At 43.5% G+C, this 24,021-nt stretch overlaps 1 long non-coding RNA gene across 1 annotated transcript in view; it reads left to right on the top strand.

Moving 5' to 3' along the window:
- Nucleotides 1–19,317: 19,317 nt before the first annotated feature.
- Nucleotides 19,318–24,021, top strand: part of LOC138667467 (uncharacterized) — a 40,711-nt gene continuing 36,007 nt past the window's right edge. The window contains exon 1 of the long non-coding RNA XR_011318772.1: nucleotides 19,318–19,424. This is a non-coding gene — a long non-coding RNA (uncharacterized lncRNA). The remainder of the gene's footprint in view (nucleotides 19,425–24,021) is intronic.

Raw genomic sequence — 24,021 nt, 5'->3', positions numbered from 1 at the left:
AAAGTCGAGTCGAGTGAAATCGGCCGATCCTATAAAAAAGTCGGGGTCGGCCGAAACTCGAAACCCAATGCAGTGCATTGGGTTTCCAATGGTTCCCAGGGTCTGAAGGAGAGGAAACTCTCCTTCAGGCCCTGCGATCCATATTTAAGTGTAAAATAAAGAATTAAAATAAAAAATATCCCTATACTTACCCTCTGACGCGCCCTGGTACTAACCGGGAACCTTCCTTCCTTCGAATCAGCGCTTGCAGGACCTTGCGGTGACGTCGCGGTGACGTCGCGGCTTGTGATTGGTCGCGCGACCGCCCATGTGACCGCTCGCGCGACCAATCACAAGCCGCGACGTAACCGCAAGGTCCTGCAAGCGCTGATTCTTAGGAAGGAAGGCTGCCGGAAAGAAGCAGGGCGCGTCCGAGGGTGAGTATATTCTTATTAGGTATATACTCACCCTCGGACGCGCCCAGCTTCTTTCCGGCAGCCTTCATGGGCGGTCGCACGACCAATCACAAGCCGCGACGTCACCGCGACGTCACCGCAAGGTCCTGCAAGCGCTGATTCGAAGGAAGAAAGGCTGCCGGTTAGAACCAGGGCGTGTCAGAGGGTAAATATAGCGATATTTTTTATTTTAATTCTTTATTTTACACTTAAATATGAATTCTGATACCGAGTTCCGATATTGCAAACATATCGGAACTCGGTATCGGAATTCCGATACCAGATTCAGAAGATCGCCGACTTCATGGCCGACCCCACACAGGGGTCGGGTCAAAGTCGGTGACTTCTGAAAATGGCTGACCCGTTTCGCTCAACCCTAGTAATGAGTGGTACCATGTGACCGCTCACTACAGGAAGAAGCTGCCGGCGCCGGGGAACCAGGGACCGCGCCAGACGCAGGCAAGTATGCTTAGACAGCTGCCACTCCACCTTCCCTACCGACCCCTGGGTATGACTCGAGTATAAGCCGAGAGGGGCAATTTCAGCCTAAAAAAATGAGCTGAAATTCTCGGCTTATACTCGAGTTTATACGGTAATTTTCTATGAGAAATACTTAATTTTGTGGAACAATTTCAAGGGTGCCAACACTTTCGGCCATGATTGTATATGAAAATAGATAAATAGATAGTAAAAAAAAAGGTTGTTTTATTCTCCATGGGTGACATTGTATGCAGTATCAAAATGTCAGAGTATAATCAGATACGTTTCGGGGGCCCCTTTGAGAGCACGGTCTGGTATATACCTTAGTACTGCTGAGTATAAGGGGCCTGACAAGATTTATGACCTACTAAGACAGCGTTTGCATGTGAAGCATCTTGTGCAGGTGAGGGGAGGGGGGGGGTATATTTTTACAGATAATGACTTTCGCCCTCGGGTGTTACATTGACAGGTTTCTTGATTCATTAGAAGCACATAGAACAAATGACTAAAAATACAGGTAACATTTCAATGTCACAGCCCGAGGAGGAATCAGCTGTGGTGCAATAAGTTACTTTAGAAATATGGTGTACACAGCACAGAATAATCATCACGTCTGCATATATTTATATTCCTTATTTCCAAATGAGCCCCATTTATACAGTTGATTGGGGAACAGGGGTGTAACTCTAGAAACCTTTACCTCCAGGAGCAGTTTCTTTGTCAGAGAACACTACACTTACATTAGAAGATTCATCAAAAACTGCTAGTACCGTTTTGAAGGAGATCTCCAGTTTCAAATACAGACTTAGGGTTACATGATCACTTTCTGGCTAACTTCAGCCACCACACGGGGGAGCTCAGGAGCTTGCGGAATACTTTTAATACATTAAACCTAGCAATAAGAAAGAATGAAGTAGACTTCTGTGCTCCCTCTAGTGGTGGCTGCAGGTAGACAGAATTTTGTCTATACAGTTTATCTGAATCATCACAGATATTCCCCCAAACAACGCATGACAGAGCATGGTAAGATGGCATGGGGAGTCCTGTAGGACTTCATGTGCTACCATACAAGTCTCAGATTAATATACAGTGTGGGCAATTTGTAAAGTTGGATCCAAAATGGCCAACTACAAAATGGCCGCCATGGTCACCACCCATCTTGAAAAGCTTTCCCCCTCCCATATACTAATGTGCCACAAACAGGAAGTTGATATCACCAACCATTCCCATTTTATTTAGGTGTGTCCATATACATAGCCCACCCTGTATATAATCCACTGCAAAAATGACAATTCTTGGCCAAAATATTGAAAGAAAAACTCATGCGACACAGTTTTTTTTTTTTTTTTGCATAAATAGATAATAAAATGAAAATCTGTTTAGAATGAAGTCCTAGTTTTTGCCAAAAATTTGCCAATTTGAGTTACAAGAGCCTGGACCTAGACCAAACTATGAATATAATAAACACAAGCCAACATAACTACACTACAATAGATGAATATTACAAATATTTAATGCAATATTAAATATTTAATAAAAAATATATTATTATTGGATATATCAACCACATACAGAATATACTTTCCATTTTTTTTGTCCTACAATTAAAGCAAAAATAAATATTTACAATTTAAAAAGAAAAATTTAATGTGCTTTATAGTCTCAAAAATAATTTTATTTTCTAAATTCACAGGTTAAAAAGAAAATTAATCTCTGTAACAGTTAACAGCCAGCAGCTAACAACTGAGCGGCTCTGATCACCGTGACCCCCCTCCGGCCCACAAACGTCAGACTCGGAGTTCTACCTGTTAATTTATTTTTTTCTTGCCCTGTAGCCGTTAGTCTGTGTTTTGCTAATTCTTAAAAGTAAATATCCACTTGCCCCCAGATACTGTTCACATATAGCCCTATTTCCTCACGTGCCGGGCTCTAAGCATTTCCTGCCCTTAATGTATATTTTTAAGAGATGAAATAATTTTTTTTTAATACTGTTTGCAAATATTGGAAGCTAAAAAAAAGGTCCTAATGTCCCCAGGATGGATAGATATATTAACCAGCTGACATCATAATTCATATGAATATGGGATATTGCAATTTATTATCTGCTTCTTTAGAAAAAAAAATACAATTTTAACTTTTCTTTCTGCAAATAAATTAAAAGATTCAATTGCAAAATTCTTTCCAAAACACACGGTGCATGTATATTTTAGTTGGAAATATTGTGGACATCGTATACACAACCCCAGAACCTGAACCCTAACTCTACAATTGCAACTATGTGACCCGGTTGCTGCTGACATTTCACTCCTCTATTGACGTCAGTCTCTTTAATCATATTATTTGCCCTTAGAGAATGAAATCTCAAGAATTTTTCAAAAAATGTCCAAATCTGATTATTGTGGGGAACGATACTTTTTGCTGAATCTACTAAGCCATAATGGAGAAGATACTGCAGCATTAATGCCTTACCTGCTGTCATTGCCTCTGTTACATGGATTAGACCTCCCACGATTGATGTACAGGGGTCTTGTCATTTGGAGTTTCTCTTTTAGCTGTTTTACCATGGTGGACACAAAATCTGTACTTAGTAGAGGATCGCCTAAAATGATAGACCTCTATCTATTAGAGCCACTTGGACTTAATAGGGCTGGGAATCACATTGGCTCTAAGACACTAAAGTCCACGATAATGACAGGATGGTCTAATGTTTAGTCTAGAGCAGTGTTCCCCAACTCTGGTCTTCAAGAGTCACCAACAGTTCATGTTTTCAGGATTTCCTTAGTATTACACAGGTGATAATTGCATCAGCTGGACAACCAAGAATCCCATCACCTGTGTAATACCAAGGAACTACTGAAAACATGATCTGTTGGTGGTTCTTGAGGGACGGAGTTGGACAACACTGGTCTAGAGCAACATGGTGGCTCGATGGATAACACTGCAGCTTTGCAACGCTGGGTTCAAATCCCACCAAGAACAACATCTTGCATGTTCTCCCCATGTTTGTGTGGGTTTCCTCCGGATACTCCAGTTTTCTCCCACACTCCAAAGACATCCTGGACATGGACTAACAATCACATTGTCTTCCAGAACTCATGATGGCTGAACAAACGCTCTAGTGTATGGAAGAGCCGGCCTAGATGGGTACCAGCCATCTACTGTAATGTGTATGCGAGCCTACAAGTCATGGACCCATTACCAACTGAAATAGCCACTAACATTTCAGTAGTGTTGTAATTTATTAAGTCACTATGTATTTAAATATGCAAATTGTCTCTTCAGAGAGGAAGAGGACTAGCACTCTAGTGACTTGTCAAGCTTGGCATGCCAGGCTTGACATGTCACTCTCCGCAAGAAGAAACGTTGCCCCTTGGATTCCTATGTATTTACAGACACTGCTCCTATGTCCAAATATCCACTTCACCTCTGAGACATGCAAGGGACTGATAACCCTTTAAGTAGGTATTAAGGTCACATACAAAATAGATAAAAATTGGATGAACCCATCAATTTTGATAAGACCGTGTATCGGGGCCTCCTGGCGCTCCCTTAACAGAAGATGTAGGGGAGAGGAGGATCAGGCAGTTGGAGTTTCCACGCCCATTCCTTTTGTTTTCAGGGGAGGTAAGTTGCAAGTGTCTGGCAGCAGCTTTCACCCCTATTCCCTTTGGAAACACAATAAAACTCATCCAAATGAATTAGTCTTAAATATGGGGAAGTCGTGAGAGAGAACTGCGGGCTGAGAAAGCTAACATTAGTCCCATCTATTTGATACATAGGCAAAATGGACAACTCTCCTGGAAAGTTTGGGGGCTTGCAAAAAAAAAATCTTTTGACAAAACTTCCCCAAATCCCTAAGAAAGTAGCAATTCTGTGGCATTAATTGTGTTCTAGTATCTTTATAAGTCCAGGAGGGGGTGAAGAATGGACATAGAGAAAGCATAGTCACTTTTAAAGGGGTTGAGGCTGCAAATTAGAATTTCCAATGGTGATTGGTGCATACTACCTTTCCTCCTTAATTTACACAAAAAAAGTTCCTTAACAATATCTGTAGTAACTAGACTTAGCTATGAGTTGGCATCAGTACAACATCTCCAATATGTCATAAATTATGCATGCGACATGTACCATCTTGATAGATATGCCCTGATTTGCACCAAAATAATAGTATCTATTAATAAATGTGTCCCAGCAACTCTTTTCATAGTAGCAAATTGAACCTTTCTTACTTGTTTTGATCACTAGAGGGCAGTCACATCCAGAATAATAAACAGACTTGTCTGCTGAGCTGGATGAAGCACCAGACTGACAGCGTCAAATCCCCAACTCCTACCAGGTAACAACCTATAATTACATTGTTTCAATCCTGTTAAATCACAGTGTTCCCTTATTCACACTGCGGCACAGATTACACACCGTTTCAGCTTTATAGGCCGATAATTACAATAGTAATAATAATGATGATGATAAGTATTATTTTTATTATTATTTGTATTGTTATTTCTTAAAGGGACCCCAGGCTTATATGTTTGTCTTTGATCACACGGAATGAAGGTGTAATTGTCATCTTTGTATGAGATATATTAGGCCTGCACAACTCTCCATTTAATTAAATCCTCTTTCTTGTGCTCGCTACACAGCAACCTGGATATATAAACCATTGCAATAAGGCCACGTTCGCACGTTTAGTATGTGGTCAGTATTTTACCTCAGTATTTGTAAGCCACAACTAGGAGAGGAACAATCAGAGGAAAAGTATAATAGAAACACGTCACCACTTCTGTATTTATCACCCACTCCTAGTTTTGGCTTACAAATACTGATGGCCTATCAGTTATTTCAGGCTTAGGAAAAACTGACTGTAAAGCCCCCCATACATATTAGACTATAGTGGTCAGAATTTGCCGATATTGATAATTTCGGCCTACCATCTAATGTCCCCGGACAATTGATTGTTGGGGAATTTATCAATCTAGCATGTCTGATTTCGGACTGACGATTGGATTATCTTCCACAGATAAGGCTACTTTCACACTTGCGTCGTGCACTGCACGTCGCAATGCGTAGTTTAGGAGAAAAAACGCATCCTGCAAAGTTGCTTGCAGGATGCTTTTTTTCTCCATTGACTAACATTAGCGTCACATTGCGACGCTTTGCCACACGTCGCAACCATCGTGTGACAGTTGCGCCGTGTTGTGGCGGACCGTCGGCAGCAAAAAACGTTACATGTAATGTTTTTTGCTGGGTTGTGTCCGCCATTTCTGACCGCGCATGCGCGGCCGGAACTCCTCCCCCACCTCCCCGCAACTCACAATGGGGCAGCGGATGCACTGGAAAAATGCATCCGCTGCCCCGGTTGTGCGGCGCTTGCACAGTATGCGTTGGTACATCGGGCCGACGCAGCGCGACGACCCCGTACCGACTCTAATGTGAAAGTAGCCTAAGCCACCGACAGATATGGCAGACTTGGCAGTGAGTTTCTCATAGAAAATACAGGAGTACTCAGCCAAATGAGCCTTCTTGTGTATTTGAGAGCAAGACAAGATGGCTGTCAGCCGAACAATTGGCCGATAGTCATCAAATGTGTATGGCAGGCTAAATGTTCCTTAATAGATAAATAACAGGAAATGCAGAAATCTCCCTGACCCCTATCATACTTCTCCAGTGCTGATAACCTTCAGAGACATTTATATCTATATATATATCGATATTAGCTGCTCCTCTTACAATGCTGCTGTATGCTGGCAACTAGTGATGAGCGAATATACTTGTTACTCGAGATTTCCTGAGCACGCTCTTTTGACCTCTGAATATTTTTTAGTGCTCGGAGATTTAGTTTTCATCGGGGCAGCTGAATGATTTACATCTCTTAGCCAGCCTTATTACATGTGGGGATTCCCTAGCAACCAGGCAACCCCCACATGTCCTTATGTTGGCTAACTGATGTAAATCATTCAGCTGCGGCAAGAAAAACGAAATCTCCGAGCACTAAAGAATACTCGGAGGACACCCGAGCATGCTCGGGAAATCTCGAGTAACGAGTATATTCGCTCATCACTAATTGCAACCTGTACACTTTTGGGTTAATGGCCTTTTAAACAGCAGATGTCTACAGCCACCCCAGAGATGTGGCAGGAGGGAAACTATAAAGGAAACTAGCCTAACATGTGCTTCCTTCAAGAAACACTTGGAAGCTGCATATCAGACTCAGAGATCAAGCGAACGCTATGATCAATGTAATTAGATAATCACCAGTTGTAATTAAAGTTCGGAACATTATAAGCATCCCGGGGGGTCATCAGAGCCTGTGGTGGAGGTAAAAATGCTAATCCTGAAAACATACTGTGGGATTGGAGAAATGGTGGGCAGAATTGATGATAGATAGATACTAGATAGATAGATATGCGATAGATAGATATGCCATAGATAGATAGCCAGGGTTGTATTCTTGTCCAGCCGCTACAAAGATGCCTCTACCTGTACCAGTCATTGCACTGGTTGCCCATTTCCTACAGAATACAATACAAACTTATCTTTCTCACCCACAAAACTCTCCACAGTTCTGCATCACACTATGATGGCCGGACCACACATGACAAGCACTTTCTACCTATTGTGTCCTTCCCTATTTCCTTATGATTGTAATCTCTCTCTCTCCCCTCACCGAACTCCGGAACTGTAAAATGGACTTCCAGGAGAAGCCCATATTCGGAGTTCAGCTTATTACAAACTTCGAACTTTACAGTTCGGGTTCGCTCATTTCTAGTCCTCACTCTGCCTGTAACTATTGAACTGTGTCACTTTGTGATTTTTTTTTGTAATGCTATGCTGGTAACTGCATGGACCCTTCTCCCGGCAGGGACGCCGACATACTCACCACTCCAGCCACGGCAGCATCCTCATTCCCTGCTTCTTCCTCCCTGCCTTCTAAGCATGCCTCACAGCCTTCCGGCGGCGGACATAGTGCACACTCTCCCCTGTTTTTAATGGGGTATGTTGCCAGGTGCCTCGACTTATCTAGGTAAAGTTAGTTTGTTACCTGATGCTGTCCCAGTTCCCTGAATCTGAGGTCGCTCCGACATTACATGAACTTTGTAGCCGCTCTAGCACATCCCAAACCTGAAGGCGCTGTGACAGTACCAGAATCTTGAAGCTACACCTGTCTGAACAGGTTTAGAATCCAGCCTTGTCTGTGGCTATGAATTCAGTCCGTTTCAGCATACCTGCCCTTTTGGGGTCAGTAGCTGTAGTATTTGGGACTTCCTTGGAGTGGGACCTGGTGGCTATCTGCAACTCAAAGCTGACTCCACCATCAGGAGCTCTAGTGAAAACCTGATAGCCGCTTAGCTACGCCCCTCCTAGGCATGGACCCCAGTGATCCCAAGACTCCACAGGCATTGGAGCTGTACCAGGAGTTGATCTGTCAGAGAGATCAGCAAGAAAAAAATGTTGTCATATCTGAAGACTGTGAATACCCGATTGGATGCCCTGACCACGACTGCTTGTTCTGCTCCAGGCCAAGTAACAGCAGCTGCAGCCAAGTTTACTCTGCCTGCAACCTATGTTCCTGGATTTAATATTCATTTATCGGTTTCACCACGATTCAACGAAGACCCTAAGCAGTGCCGTGGATTCCTGAACCAGTGCACCTTGCACTATGAACTATTAGCCCATCAGTTTCTCTCTGACTGGGCTAAAGTGGGACTCCTGATGTCCCATCTTGCTGGAGAGACACTAATATGGCTCAACCCATTGTGGGAGAGAGGGGACCTTGTGACTTTGGATCTACAGGTTTTCTTGGTAGCCTTTCAAAAGGTTTTTGATGAGCCTGGTTGTGTATATTTTACTGCATCTTCCCTTCTCAGAGTCAGGAAGATTTGTCTGTAAACCAGTATGCCATCCGGTACCGCACCCTGCCTTCCGAACTAGGCTGGAATGATGAAGCATAGGTAGCCGCCTTCTGGGTGGGATTATCCAGAAGGATTAAGGACGAACTGGCTAGTCATGACATCTCTGCCACTCTAGACAAATTGATATCCCTGGCAATCTGGATTAACCTCAGGTTCCAGAAGCGGACCAGAGAAGTGACGCATGAGTGGAAATCAACTTGTTGGCCCCATCCTTCGAGACACCATTTTTCTCCCAATTTTCTTAGACAGCCATCTATGCTGAACCCATGTTCAATGCGGACCTCAAGGGTCATTGTCTCCAACCCTCTGCTCAATGCAGTGCAGGATTCACTAAATGATCTCAGACAGATGTCTGTCCAGCCTCTGTTTGAAGACTTCCATAGAAGGAGAATTCACCACCTCTAATGGCAGCTTGTTCCACTCACCCTCACTGTCAAAAAGTTTTCTAATATCTAATCTGTATCTTCTCCTTTTCAGTTTCATTCCATTGCTTCTCGTGTTTCCATGAGAAAATGAGAATAATGATGATCCCAGTATGCTGTGACAGCTCTTCAGATATTTATAGACAACTGTTAAGTTTCCTCTTAGCCTACTTTATTGCAAGCTAAACATTCCCAGATTCTATAACCGTCCCTCGTAGGACATATTTTGCAGACTGCTCACCATCCTGGTATTTCTTCTCTGAACTTGCTCCAGTTTTTCAATGTCTTTATTTAAAATGTGGTGCCCAGAACTGGATACAGTATTTCAGATGAGGCCTGACCAAGGAGAAGTAGAGGGGGATAATTACTTCACGTGATCTAGACTCTATGCTTCTCTTAATACAATCTAGAACTGTTTGCCTTTTTTGCTGCTGCATCACACTGTTGACTCATGTGCAGTTGTGATCTTTTAGTATACCCATGTCTTTTTCACATATGCTGTTGCTTAGTTCTTTTCCTCCCATTCTGTAGATGTAATTTTCGTTTTTCTTGCCCAGATGTAGAATTTTGTTTTTCTCCCCTTTAAATACAATTCTATTAGCCGATGCCCATTGTTCACGCTTATCTAGATCCTTCTGAATCCTTTCCCTGTCTTCTCTAGTGTTAGCTATTCCTCCTAGCTTTGCTTTCTTAAAAAACACAGATACAAAATATGATTTTAAAAGTTCGGCCTTCTCAACATCATTTTTGACCACTTCACCCTTTTCATCCTGTAAAACTCTTTTACTCCTTTTGGTCTCTTTGCAAGCCTCACTTAATTACTTGTTTTTAGCTCTTTTAACATTTGCCCTGTATTCCCTGCACACAGCATTATATTCTTCTTTAGATATGCCCCTCTTTCCATTTAATGTACATTTAGTTTTTCCTTTTTAACAAGTGATTAAGTTCTGTGTTTATCCATACTGGTCTCTGTAAATGCTTCTAATTCTTCCTTCTTTTCAGGATTGTTACTGATGTGTAGTGAGAATTTAATTTAGCAAAATCTCCCATCCTTCTTGGACATTTCCTGTCCTTTAGAACATACAGCCATTTGACCTTTCCTACCCTATTTCTGAGTCCATAAAAATGTGCCTTTCTGAAATCAAACTTTAAAGTCTTAAATACAAATAGAGAAAAACACCAGCACATCCAAGCTAGTGTGAACAGGCGCCAACCACAAAAAGCATATAATTTAAAAAATGATAAAGGTTACACCATGATTTACCAAGAATGGTTACTCTAGAACACTGAAAATGCATTACTGCCATAGAAAATGGGAAAAATGAAAAAAAGCGCTATATAATGTACACATGAAATATTTATCTGCAAAAATTCCTATGAAAAAAAGGAAGGTACTTCGCGCACAGATTGGCCACTATATGTGAGCTCAATTGCCACGTCAAGGCTTCCTTTGTAAATTGGGTCCCTGTCCTGTTTTGTCACCTCTCCTAGGCAAAAAAAAACCCTACAATATATGGGTCAGGAGTGGACCAGCTAACTACTTAAAATCACCTGTGGCTGATGGGAGTAGGAGTGCACATGTCCAAAAAAGGCTTAAATACAAATAGACAAAAAGACCAGCACATCCAAGCTAGTGTGAACAGGCGCCAACCAAAAAAGCATATATCACACAAAATATTTATCTGCAAAAATTGCTATGAAAAAAGGAAGGTACTTCGCGCATTGATTGGCCAATATATGTGAGCCCAATTGCCACATCAAGGCCTCCTTTGTAAATTGGGTCCCTGTCCTGTTTTGACACCTCTTCTGGGCAAAAAAGCCTACAATTTATGGGTTTGTCCAAGTGACCTATAGTAAACACCTACAATATTGTCTGTTCTGCTCTTCTCTTCTTGTATTCGTACCCAAACAGTTTCTACACAGCTACAAGTCTCCGAAGCTTGGATCTCTGTGAATACATATGGTTTCCTGACATACAATGCAACATCGCCTCCCATCTTGTTTATTCTGTTTCTAATAAATATGTTTGTTGTAGCCTTCAATTTTTGTATTGCAATCATGTGCATCATCCCACCACGTTTCAGTGATTCCTATGACATCATATTCTTTTGTATAGACACATTTTAGTTTGTAGTTTTTTTTTCTATTGCTCCTCTATTTTTATTTAGAGTTTATTGTTTTTGTTCTTTATTTTCACTTCTAATATCAGGGTTCTCAAGAATTCATTAGCTGCATGTTTTTTCCTGGCCTTATATTTCCCATTTCATTTTGCTCTAGTTTAAAGCTCTCCTGATAAGTGTAGCAAGGCATCTACCAAATATGTGTTTTCCTAGTTTAGATCTTGTTAGGCTGAGTAGCCAGAACCTTGTCATGCCAAGGGAGTGTGCTATGGCTGAAGTAGCGCAGGATACTTCATTCCTTCCTGTCCTGAGAGGCCTGAAAAACTCCAAAACCTAGGGCCAGTAGGTGAAGCCTCCCTAGGTGAGAGTAAAATTTTTCACCACTGACTATAAATATATCCATCTCATGTTGAAGTACCCAGTTGGTTGAAACAGCCATGGTGGATCAGTGTCAGATTCCTGTCCGATGCCTCCACAATCCACTGACAGTATCATCCACCGAAAGAAAGGCCCTGGCTGAAGACGTTCAAGTCAATACTGAGCAAGTAGAGCTCTAAATAGGAGCATTGTATACTTAAAAGATTGCATTTTATGTGCTGCCTTGTCTATTTCATCCACTTCTCTTAGGTCTTCCGTGGCTGAGAACTCATGGGCCCGTTCTTGACTGGAGATCTGATAAAGTGCTTTGTTGGGGACAGTCATGTCTTGAGAAGTGTCTGGTTCCTGTTTGGCCACCTGTGTCACCATCTTCTCCACCTGGTCTGCTATTCACCAACTCATTTTGTGCTGATATCTCGGAAAGACGGGAAGCGGAGACTATCTCCACACAGTTCTGGCAATTATTCCAGTGACTTGCTCCTTGGAACCTTCCTGCCTCCTGGAATTGTCTTCATGGACACTAGTTTAGAATGGACCCAGAGGTATCTTCTATTCACCGATCAGGAGAAAGTACTTCAGTTTGTCTTCGATTCTTTCAAGGTGGTAGCTAGTCTTGCTGGGAAGTATTGATGACTCATTTCCTCTGCAAAGATGTCTTACGGACTTGAAGAAGATCTCTCGCTCACCTCCCAGGAGGGACGCCGACATATTTACCACCCCCGCCACAACATTATTCTCGCTCCCTGCTTCCTTCTCCCTGCCTTCTATGCATGCTGCACTTGTTTGTGGGGGTGCACATAGTGCACATGCAAGCTCCCTTGTCCTTAAAGGGTTAGCGTCTACTTTGAAAAATGACCCCGGCAGAGCCAGTGTCAGCACCCGGGCAAGTGTCGGAGCCCTGAGCAGGCAGGGGACCCACTCACTGTCGGGGACACCAGCATGCTATGGGGGCTTGGTGCTTGTGCCAGTGCCAGCACCCGCGAGTGGGCCCTCCTGCTGCTTGCTCCGAGCCCCAGTACTTGCAATTCAAATCTTTCCCTGTTCCTGCACTGCGGTGTCTTCCATCTTCTGACTGTCACGTTCAGGTCAGAGGGCGTGATGATGTCAGCACTGTGCACCCTCTGCCTGCGCAGTCACAGTACAGAGAGCCAGATGACGCAGAGAAATCTGGAGCAGAGCAGTGGCCAGCGAGGAGAGGTGAGTATTTAATTTTTTTAAAATGTTTCAAACAATTTATGGGGCCAATTGTAAATGGATCATCTTATGGGGCTAATTATACATGGAGCAGTATATGGGGCCAAGTACATATGGAGCATCATATGGGGCTAATTATTTATGGAGCAGTATATGGGGCCTAAAATGTATGGAGCAATATATGGGGCCAGTTATATATGAAGCATTATTTGGGGCTCATAATACTGTGTGGAGCAATATATGGGGCTCATTATTCTCTCTGGAGCAATATATGGGGCTCATTATTCTGTATGGAGCATTATATGGGGTCCATTATTCTGTATGGAACAATATATGGGGCTCATTATTCTGTATGGAGCATTTTATGGGGTCCATTATTCTGTATGGAACAATATATCGGGCTCATTATTCTGTATGGAATAATATATGGAGCTCTTTATTCTGTATGGAGCAATATATGGGGCTCATTATTCTGTACTGATCACTATGTGGTACCCATAATACTGTATGGAGAACTACACTGTCTGGTTTCTGAGCTATTGATATCACTCATGTAATGTACTGTAAGAAGTAAGTGAAATCTTTGGCATTGAACTATACCGATATTTCTTAGCGGTATCTGAGTATCATGAATTGTATTAAAGGGGTCCACTGAGATTCTTTCGCCCAGGGCCCATGAAAACCTGGAGCCAGCTTTGCCCCCAGGCACTCTGTATAACAGGCACACTCCCCAGTAGGGAGGTGCCTGAGCAACTCCTTTAGTTTCCCTACATTGTGTGTGTAACTGTATGTTGTCAAGTCCCTTGACCTATAGTATCTAGTTAAAGTTAGTTTGTTATCCTGAACCTGTCCCTGTATTTCTGTATAGTGTGTACTTACCCTTTAGCTGATCCAGTGGTACCTGAACTCTGTGGCTGCTTCAACAGATCCCGACTCCGAAGGTGCTCCAGCAGTACACAAATTCTAAAGCCAAAAGTTTCCAAATCCAGCTTTATCTGTGACTCTGAATTCAGTCCATGTCAATGTACCTGCATCGGGGACTGCCTAGTTGTGGTACCTGGCAGCTACCTGAAGCTCAAACCTAACTCCACTATAAGGAGCTCCAGTGAAAACCAAGTAGCCGCACAGCTAAACCCTTCCTTGGCAAGCCGTGGCACCACAAACCATGTGTGCCACCTGTGAGCTTGACACCTTTATTGTTTGTACATGTCTCTGCTTAATTGTAAAGTGCTGCAAAATGTATTGATGTTATATAAATAAAATTATTAAAATGTATTATAATAGTTAGATAAAATACATTTTTAGTTGAGTTTGGTATAGTTTTCAAATCATTATGTCTGAATATTACAGATGAACTGTCACTTGCCATAAAATTTGTCATTTTTTACCTGTTGTAAATGGCACTGTTCTCCAGAATTGGCATTGTTTTACTTTTGTTCCTACGTTTCTCCCTTCCTGAGATATGGCTCCATCTTCCTTGTATATTAATCTAGTCTTTTTGGACAAGTGGGAATGGTACTATGCGTGTTCTTGTGAACAAAGCCCAGCTGGCTTAAAAGACTATATATATATATATATATATATATATATATATATATATATATATATATATAGAAAAGGGAGGCATATTTCGGGAACAGAGAGGAGCAGGAAAAAAGCAAAACGCCAGATTCAGAAGAACAGTGGAATTTATACAAGGTTAAAAAAAATCATGCGGTAATTATGACAAGTGACAGGTCCTCTATTTTGGACTTAAAAAGTTACTGTACATTCTATCCACTGGATAGGTGATAACTAGAGATGAGCAGATTGATCCTCGGATGATCGAGTGTAAGTCGAATTACCTAAACTTTGTTTCTTTCTGTCCCCAGGGGTAGATATAACATTGGTGCAACTTGTGCATCCGCATAGAGACCAACATGGTAAGGGGGCCCACTTATAGCTCCAAAGTAGGTGGAGTTGTGTATGATGATAAGCTATCAGGTTGCAAAGGCCCCATGTTTTGTTCTTTCACAGGGGCCCTCTTCTGTCCGTGTCCGCTCCTGCTCTCCCTTGTAGAGTAGTCAATGGGGTGTTCTCGCTTTCTCATCTTATCCTCGTGTATTTTACAAGCACTTAAAAGCTTTCCAGTACTGAGCAAATTTATTCTCCGCAAATGTAATATTTTTAAAAAATTTGGTGAAGCTGGTGAACTCAGATTTCATTGGTGTGGCTCCCCAGTCCCCACTGTTTACCAAGCCATGCGTCTTCTTGAGTTCTCACGTTCATCCCTGGCAACAAGACTGTCCAGGAGGTGATGAACAGAGCGTTAGGTGGTGATGAAGAAAGCTGAGCACATTTGACTTTCTACGATTAAGTTTCTGCAACCTATGAGGTGGGCACTATAGAATAAGGGAGTTAAAATTTTCAATCTTGAAAAACTGATGCTGTTGGGCTCATTGAATCTGATTGTTTTAACTCTTTCCTTTCCGAAGCACACAGATTAGACATATCACCTACTTTATGTTATCAGGGTTTGCATTTGAAGAGTTCTTTGCAGGTTATGGAGATATGGTGGGAAGCTTGGATCTTCACCCTGTATTCATTTTTAGTCAGTCCCTTTGGGAGATAAAGCCTTGGGAGAGGAAGAGTTAAGGCTGCCAAGTATTACTTTGGGGCCATCACGCCACGTTTAACTAAATCTGTGCAAAATCATAAAATGAGGAAGAGAAGGTTTGATTTTATCTGGAAAATTCCCTTTCAGCCACAATATAATTGGATTTTGTAGAAGGAAAATCCAGTTTTGGTGCCGCTCGGGTCATGTGAGGTGACATCTGGGGACATCGGACCACACTTACTGCAAACAGGACGCACAACACAAAACATGGTGACACACTTGTGACTCGCAGCGAGGGCTGAGCAAATATACAGATGATTTGGGAATCACAAACAAAACCCATAGACTGTTTGTCTTACCTGCAGGATATTCAGTGAGAATGCAGCATCATCTGACCTGGAACGCATGACATCCTCCTCTCCCAGACGTTACCTTACACGACTGATTATCTAGTCTCTTAATATCACACTGCTCATATAGCACCAACATAATCAGTAGCTATGTACCAGCTTGTAGTCACTGGTATCATCTCTGTACCTGGGAACTCATAGTATAATAAATTGGCACTCAACTTATTTGCGTCTGTTGCTTAGAAAATGGTATTTTATTGCAGTCCAAAATGAATAAACGTTTCGGTCTAAACCCGACCTTCCTCAGTAAACTGCATCAAACATATTGTACAAGAGACAAACTTCAAAAAGGGTACATCAAAATGTATGTAGAAAAAGTACAAATAACAATACAAAGAGAATCTCAAAATAATATTATTCCAAATCGGTGCATGGTGATGGAAGTGAGGGTAGGAAAAAGTAAGGAGGGGAGAGAAGGAAGTATTTACATACCCGACTGCTCTTGTGATGTAACTAAATGGATGTCACTGTTCCCCAATCAAGGCAAAAGAACATACAGAAGCTCACTCTGTAAAAATACATGGGAGAATAATCTCCCTAAAGGATAAAGGTACGTGTATGAGCTAATTACAAAAGTTCAGGTGCTAAGTGAAAAAAGATAATATATTAACCAGATGCAATTTTATGTCCAACAAGACTAAATGGTGTAGGGCTCCAGTTTATTCATGGAAGAAAAGTCTGTAATAGTATATATAAAGACCTATAAGGACCCTGTAACATCTAGTGCAGGGGTCCCCAACTCCAGGCCTCGAGGGCCGCCAACAGTGCAGGTTTTCAGGATTTCTTTAGTATTGCATGGGTGGTAATGTGATCATCTGCACAGGTGATGATTCCAACCCCTGTGCAATACTAAGGAAATCCTGAAAACCTGCACTGTTGGCGGCCCTCGAGGCCTGGAGTTGGGGACCACTGATCTAGTGTGTATAGTATATCAAGAAAATAGGGTACTTAGGTGTCTTACCTAGTATGGATAACTTGGCATGGAGGTTACAGGGGAGATTAGAGGGGTATACCCTAAGACGTATCTATAAGATACAATAGAGTGAGTATCCAGTATGAATAAATGAGTGTAAATAGTATAGTGTGCAGCTCACCTAGCCAAAGTAGCTTGATGGAGAGGTCACAGGTAGTTAAATGAGCACACCTATAGTCAATATTTATAAGTTACCGCTTATATAAAGAATAGAATACAGTGCTGGTGGAATATATCTTACCCAAGTGTAGTTAGGGGGTAGCGTAGCTAACGCGGTGTCCGCCGCTGGTTAGAAAGTGTTAGTTTCCCATATGCGCGCTTAAATGAGCTGGGGGCGGGACTGTGGAAAATGCCGAAACCAGAAGTGCGTCATTGGCTGTGACGCGTACATTCGGTAACCCGGTATGTGCTCCGTAGTCATAGTGACTAGGGATGGCGGTGCAGGGAGGAACAAAACACGTGACCAAAGGTGGTCACATGATTGCTAGGAACTGCTTAAACAAAAAGCCGTTTAGAAAACCAATGATCTACTATATAATTGTCTAAGGGTCACTTCCGTCTTTCTGTCCTTCTGTCTGTCTGTCACGGATATTCATTGGTCGTGGCCTCTGTCTGTCAAGGAAATCCAAGTCGCTGATTGGTCGCGGCAAAACAGCCACGACCAATCAGCAATGGGCACAGTCCGGAAGAAAATGGCCGCTCCTAACTCCCCGCAGTCACTGCCCGGCGCCCGCATATTCCCCTCCAGCCACCGCTAACACAGGGTTAATGCCGGCAGTAACGGACCGTGTTATGCCACGGGTAACGCACTCCGTTACCGCTGCTATTAACCCTGTGTGTCCCCAACTTTTTACTATTGATGCTGCCATGCGGCATCAATAGTAAAAAATGTAATGTTAAAAATAATAAAAAAGCAAAAAACCTGCTATACTCACCCTCCGTTGTCCGCAGAGCCGGCCGCCATCTTCCGTTCCCGGCGATGCATTGCGAAATTACCCAGAAGACTTAGCGGCCTCGCGAGACCGCTAAATCATCTGGGTAATTTCGCAATGCATCCTGGGAACGGAAGATGGCGGCAGCCGCGCGCTACAAGGGCCCCTCGGATCCGAAGGTGAGTATGTTTATTTTTTATTTTTTAACCTGTGATATACGTGGCTGGGCAATATACTACGTAGCAGGGCAATATACTAAGTGGCTGGGCAATATACTACGTAAATGTGCAATATACTACGTCACTGGGCAATATACTACGTCGCTGTGCAATATACTACGTGGCGGGGCAATATACTAAGTGACTGGGCAATATACTACATGGCTCTGTGCTGTATATTACGTCACTGGGCAATATACTACATCGCTCGGCAATACACTACGTGGCTGGGCAATATACTACGTGGCTGTGCAATATACTACATCACTGGGCAATATACTACATGGCTGGGCAATATACTACGTGGCTCTGTGCTGTATACTACATCGCTGTGCAATATACTACGTAGCTGGGCAATATACTACGTGGCTGGGCAATATACTACATCACTGGGCAATATACTACGTGGCTTGGCAATATACTACGTCACTGGGCAATATACTACATCACTGTGCAATATACTACGTCACTGGGCAATATACTACATCACTGTGCAATATACTACGTCACTGGGCAATATACTACATCGCTGTGCAATATACTATGTGGCTGGGCAATATACTACGTGGACATGCATATTCTAGAATCCTCGATGTGTTAGAATCGGGTCACCATCTAGTAGAATAATAAAGAAAGGCTTGTAAAGCGATGTGCTGGGGGTTTTAAGTGTACATGAGAAGAAAAAGCTGCATCAATACGGGTGTAAAATTGTAAGGTATATAAACTAAAGAGTAGCCGGGCAGGAAAAAAGGGGGGAAGGAGAGTCCAAGGGGAAGGAGGGACCGGGAGGTGATTTGCAAGAAGATCTCAATAAAGGCGACTCTGTAAAAAGAGACAAATAGAATAATATCAAAGCATAAGCAAAAGGGATGGTACTTTGCAGGAATACACATCCATGTGCATGAGTACATAAGGCACAAATCTGTATATAACACAGTACATCATAGATAAATGGTATGCATGGTAAAGAAGTAACATAACAGCTAGAAAAACAAAATAAAAAGATAAAATAATAAAGCAATGTAGGAACCTCTGTAGGGATATGTATTTATGAGGTAATATGTCATGTTATCAGGTGAAGGCTAGCGGATCATATTCCTTTTTTAAGCCTCTTGGAGCAAGGGTCTGTAGCTCGTGGATCCAATAGGCTTCCTTCCCTTTTCTTCAGAAGGTGGATCTTATCGCCCCCCCGTCTAGGAATGGGAATATATTCTATCACCTGAAATTTAAGTTGTGATATGCTATGTCCCTGTGAAATGAAATGGTATGGGAGTGGTAACAGCATGTTCTTACAACGGATAGTCGACTTGTGTTTGGAAATCAGGAATCACATACGCTACCCCCTAACTACACTTGAGTAAGATATATTCCACCAGCACTGTATTCTATTCTTTATATAAGCGGTAACTTATAAATATTGACTATAGGTGTGCTCATTTAACTACCTGTGACCTCTCCATCAAGCTACTTTGACTAGGTGAGCTGCACACTATATTATTTACACTCATTTATTCATACTGGATACTCACTCTATTGTATCTTATAGATACGTCTTAGGGTATACCCCTCTAATCTCCCCTGTAACCTCCACGCCAAGTTATCCATACTAGGTAAGACACCTAAGTACCCTATTTTCTTGATATACTATACACACTAGATGTTACAGGGTCCTTATAGGTCTCTATATATACTATTACAGCCTTTTCTTCCATGAATAAACTGGAGCCCTACACCATTTAGTCTTGTCGGACATAAAATTGCATCTGGTTAGTATATTATCTTTTTTCATTTACCACCTGAAGTTCTGTACTTAGCTCATGCACGTACCTTTATCCTTTAGGGAGATTATTCTCCCATGTATTTTTACAGAGTGATCTCCCGTATGTTCTTTTGCCTTGATTGGGGTACAGTGACATCCATTTAGTTACATGATAAGAGCAGTCGGGTATGTAAGTGCAGCGCCCCAGAGTCCTGGTCGTTGCAGTAATGTCGCTCTGCCACTAAGGGGAGTGATATTATGTCTCATGGCACTAAAGGAGTTCACCTGACCAGGTATCACAGTCACACATTACACTTCACACTCCGGCCACCAGGGGGAGCAAAAGGCACTATGTATTAGGTCACTCCTCACACTCTGGTAAAACTGGGGGTTGGATAGGAAGTTAGGCAGAACGCAGCCTGGGAGAGCTCCAGGGAGGACCTGTCAGGGGTGGGTTCCTGGCAGGTACCTAGCAGAAAGGACAGATCGTTACGGAGCCACGTCTGCACTACCTTGCGGCAGCATCCTAAGAAAGGACACGAAGCGAAGTATTTTATGGAGAAGTGAGAAACGAGATCACAGCACAAGGAGACAGAACCAGTAGGAGTCGTGCCCCGAGAACGGCAACATCCTACTGAGGCGCGTAGCTGGTGGCCGGAACGCCGAGGAAGTAACTGACTCCAAGCATTACTTCAAACAGCGGCAGGACAGTTGATTACTGGTTGGCTGTCTACCTTAAATCACCTAAGCAGACATAGGGGCAAACGTGGAGAGGGGCGTCTCTAGGGTCCCAGAATAGCTCCGAGCCTACCCGTCATACGGGTGCATCCTAGCCAGATAAACTTGGGAAACGGAAAAGAGAAAGAACTGATACGAGAGTTGTGAGGACTATCCCGTGGTGCTCAGCAGGGAAGGACTACAACACACAAGTGCTAGTTGGTAGGCAATGATTTCCACCTGCAAAGGGAACTCTGGATGTGCCTTCGGACCGGCCGGACTCAGCCAGCCCTGTTAGCAGTGCTCTGGATTGCGGATACCGAAGTCTTCAGTAAAAAGGTAAAGAGACTGCACCCCTGTGTCCTCGTTATTAACTGCGCCTCACATCATCACCACCTACACTACTGGGAAGCCCTGGGGAAGCACTTCACCTGTGGGAAGGTATACCATCTAGCTGCCATAACACCACCCCAGTGGACCCCAAGCAGCGTCGGTCATCCTGACCGAATAACACAGGTGGCGTCACGAACCCTTGACAGACTTTCATCACCTTTCATTGGACGCCCCTTAGCAGGGTCACGGACCAGGTCCAGCCACCGTGACAACCCCAGGATCGAGACAGAGAGGACCGGTACCGAGTACCCCGCGGCCCTAGAGGACCGGTACCGAGTACCCCGTGGCCCTGTGTCTTCGGGCGCTCCAACTTGGCGTCACGAACAGGATGTACTTAAGCCTGAAGAATCAGGTCATGTGTGCCTTAGAAATGTGTTAGAATTGTGCTTGAACTGTGACTTATTGCAAAGACTGTGTATTGCTACTTGCCGCCAAGATTCCCGCCAAAACTGCTGCCATTACAGCGCCACGAGGAGCGCAGGAGAAGAAGAAGGGTGTGGAGTTGTGGGCGTGGACGAACTGAGAAGCGCGAAGAGCAATGGCCGTCCAGTCTAAGTACTTTTGTACCTTGAGGACGTGTCCGTCAGCAGCCGAGATCCACCTCCTGATCCTCAGTGGAGGGCGGAGACAAAGGAAGCGAAACCGCCCACGAAGGAGAGAGCAGGAAAAGGACGAGGAGAAGAAGTGAGTCTTGTGGGAGACGCCATGGCCAGCCGCCCGGGATCGGAGCGTGGGTTCAGAGCAGAGGACTCCCCCAGCTACCCAGAGAGATACCGCGGCCAGGTGTCACCTGTTGGCCCCGATTTCCTGCAGGCCGGAGTGGACGAGCTCAGCGATCAACTCCGGCAGACGCAGCTGAGCACTGAGGCCGGGTGGAAGGAGACCGTCATCGGGGGCCTCACCAGACGTCTGTCGGCAGCCTCGTCTGGTCCGGAGTAAGAAAGAAGTTCCAGCGCTCCGAAGCCAGAAAGCAAGGCCCTGCCGGAAAGCGAGATACTGCAAACAGAGATGACAATGCCCCAGCGCAAGGCCCCGCAGTCAGCGTTCCAGATCCCAGTGGAGACGGAGCAGGCCGGCACCGGAGGGAACGCATCTGAAGCAGGTATGAAGAACGACCCTGCCCCAGTGACAGAAGACCTACTGGTAGGCCCCGTAGCAGCGCCACCTGCTGCCATGACTAAGGCTAACTCTGAACTGACAAATCCTAATACTACTACCACAGTGGGCATTATTGCCGCTACTGAACCTACTACCAAAATTGACATTCGAACCCAGATTATGCCTGAAAAACCGATTAGTGACATTGATACCGCATCGGATGAGAAGTCGAACACAGATCTTTCCAGGCCAGGAAGTGTTCGCTACCAACTGATGCCTTGCAACCTACTGTCGCGAGAATAAACCTCGAAACCCCGACAAATGTAAATAGTTAACTGTTTGTTTCCTGCTCTTTTGCTGCCTAAACCCGTTTAGGGACCCGGGACCCGGGATCTCTATTGTTTCGAGTTTTGCTATTTTTCTACTAAAGACTGCCGAATCATGGACGGTGAATGATTCACAAACTGGTTTTGTAAATAGTTTGCACCTTCTTAAAGGTGCTCTCTACTGGTTTTACAAGGAAAGAAGACTTTGCAAAGAAACTATTCCTGATGACGACGTGAAAGTTTCTTGTGTCTTAAAGTTTATTAGTGACTTGGTGATTGTTTGCACTACTTCAAAGAAGACTTATTTTTCCTCTTAAAGTGAATGTTACAAGTTGCCTTTTTGATAATGATGCCTTAAGTAGTAAGATAGCAATAATGTTTACATAGTAGATAACATGTAGCTAGAAAGCTAGTAAGTGAACCCACAGGGGTTAGTGAGTCCTCCTGAAAGCCATAGAGAGATGGTTGATAGGTCTCATGTTGTGAACCGAGAAGATGAGATGCAGTAGGTCCAGACAAGTAGCTAGGCGGTCCTGCATATGTGAAATCAGAGAAATAAAGAAAAATTTAGATTTGTACTATAGCGTTTTATAGTGGGTTCAGCTTATACGTCCTTAAAGGAAAAGTTAAATTATTGTTCAAAGATTTGCACTTAGTAGAATACCCGGCTGGGTAATAGAAATTATTTATAGTCAGTAGTAGTGTTGAGCATTCCGATACTGCAAGTATCGGGTATCGGCCGATATTTGCTGTATCGGAATTCCGATACCGAGATCCGATATTTTAGTGATATCGGAAATCGGTATCGGAGTGTGCGGTGCGTATGGTTCCAAGGGTCTGGAGGAGAGGAAACTCTCCTTCAGGCCCTGGGATCCATATTAATGTAAAAAATAAAGAATAAAAATAAAAAATATGGCTATACTCACCCCTCCGAAGAACCCTGGCTGTCACCGCTGCGAGCGTCCGCCTCCGTTCCTGAGAATGTAGTGAATGAAGGACCTTCGATGACGTCGCGGTCAGGTGAGCGGTCACAGAATTTCCTCTCCTTCAGACCCTGGGAACCATGCAGGATACATTCCGATATTTGTGTCCCATTGACTTGTATTGGTATCGGAACTCGGTATCGGCGAGATCCGATATTTTGCCGGTATCGGCCGATACCATCCGATACCGATACTTGCAAATATCGGAAGGTATCACTCAACACTAGTCAGTAGATTAGAATGTTATTTAAAATATTTAAACATGTTTCTGTTTGTAACGTTCAAGTGACCTCACCTCCCATAAAGGGAAGCATTGTAATATTTACTTGTTCAAAGCATTCCAAAATTTTGTATGTCTTTTTCTAACATCTATTGTTGTTCTTCTTTTCCCAATCCGGGAGTACTGGATTTAACTGGGGGGGAGTGCAGCGCCCCAGAGTACTGGTCGTTGCAGTAATGTCGCTCTGCCACTAAGGGGAGTGATGTTATGTCTGATTGCACTAAAGGAGTTCACCTGACCATGTATCACAATCACACATTACACTTCACACTCCGACCACCAGGGGGCGCAAAGGCACTATGTATTAGGCCACTCCTCACACTCTGGAAAAACTAGGGGTTGGATAGGAAGTTAGGCAGAACGCAGCCTGGGAGAGCTCCAGGGAGGACCTGTCAGGG

This window comes from Ranitomeya imitator, chromosome 2, assembly GCF_032444005.1.
Source record: "Ranitomeya imitator isolate aRanImi1 chromosome 2, aRanImi1.pri, whole genome shotgun sequence".
NCBI classification, from domain to species: domain Eukaryota; kingdom Metazoa; phylum Chordata; class Amphibia; order Anura; family Dendrobatidae; genus Ranitomeya; species Ranitomeya imitator.
The sequence above is the reverse complement of the archived record's forward strand: the minus strand, read 5'-3'. Positions and strand labels throughout refer to the sequence as shown.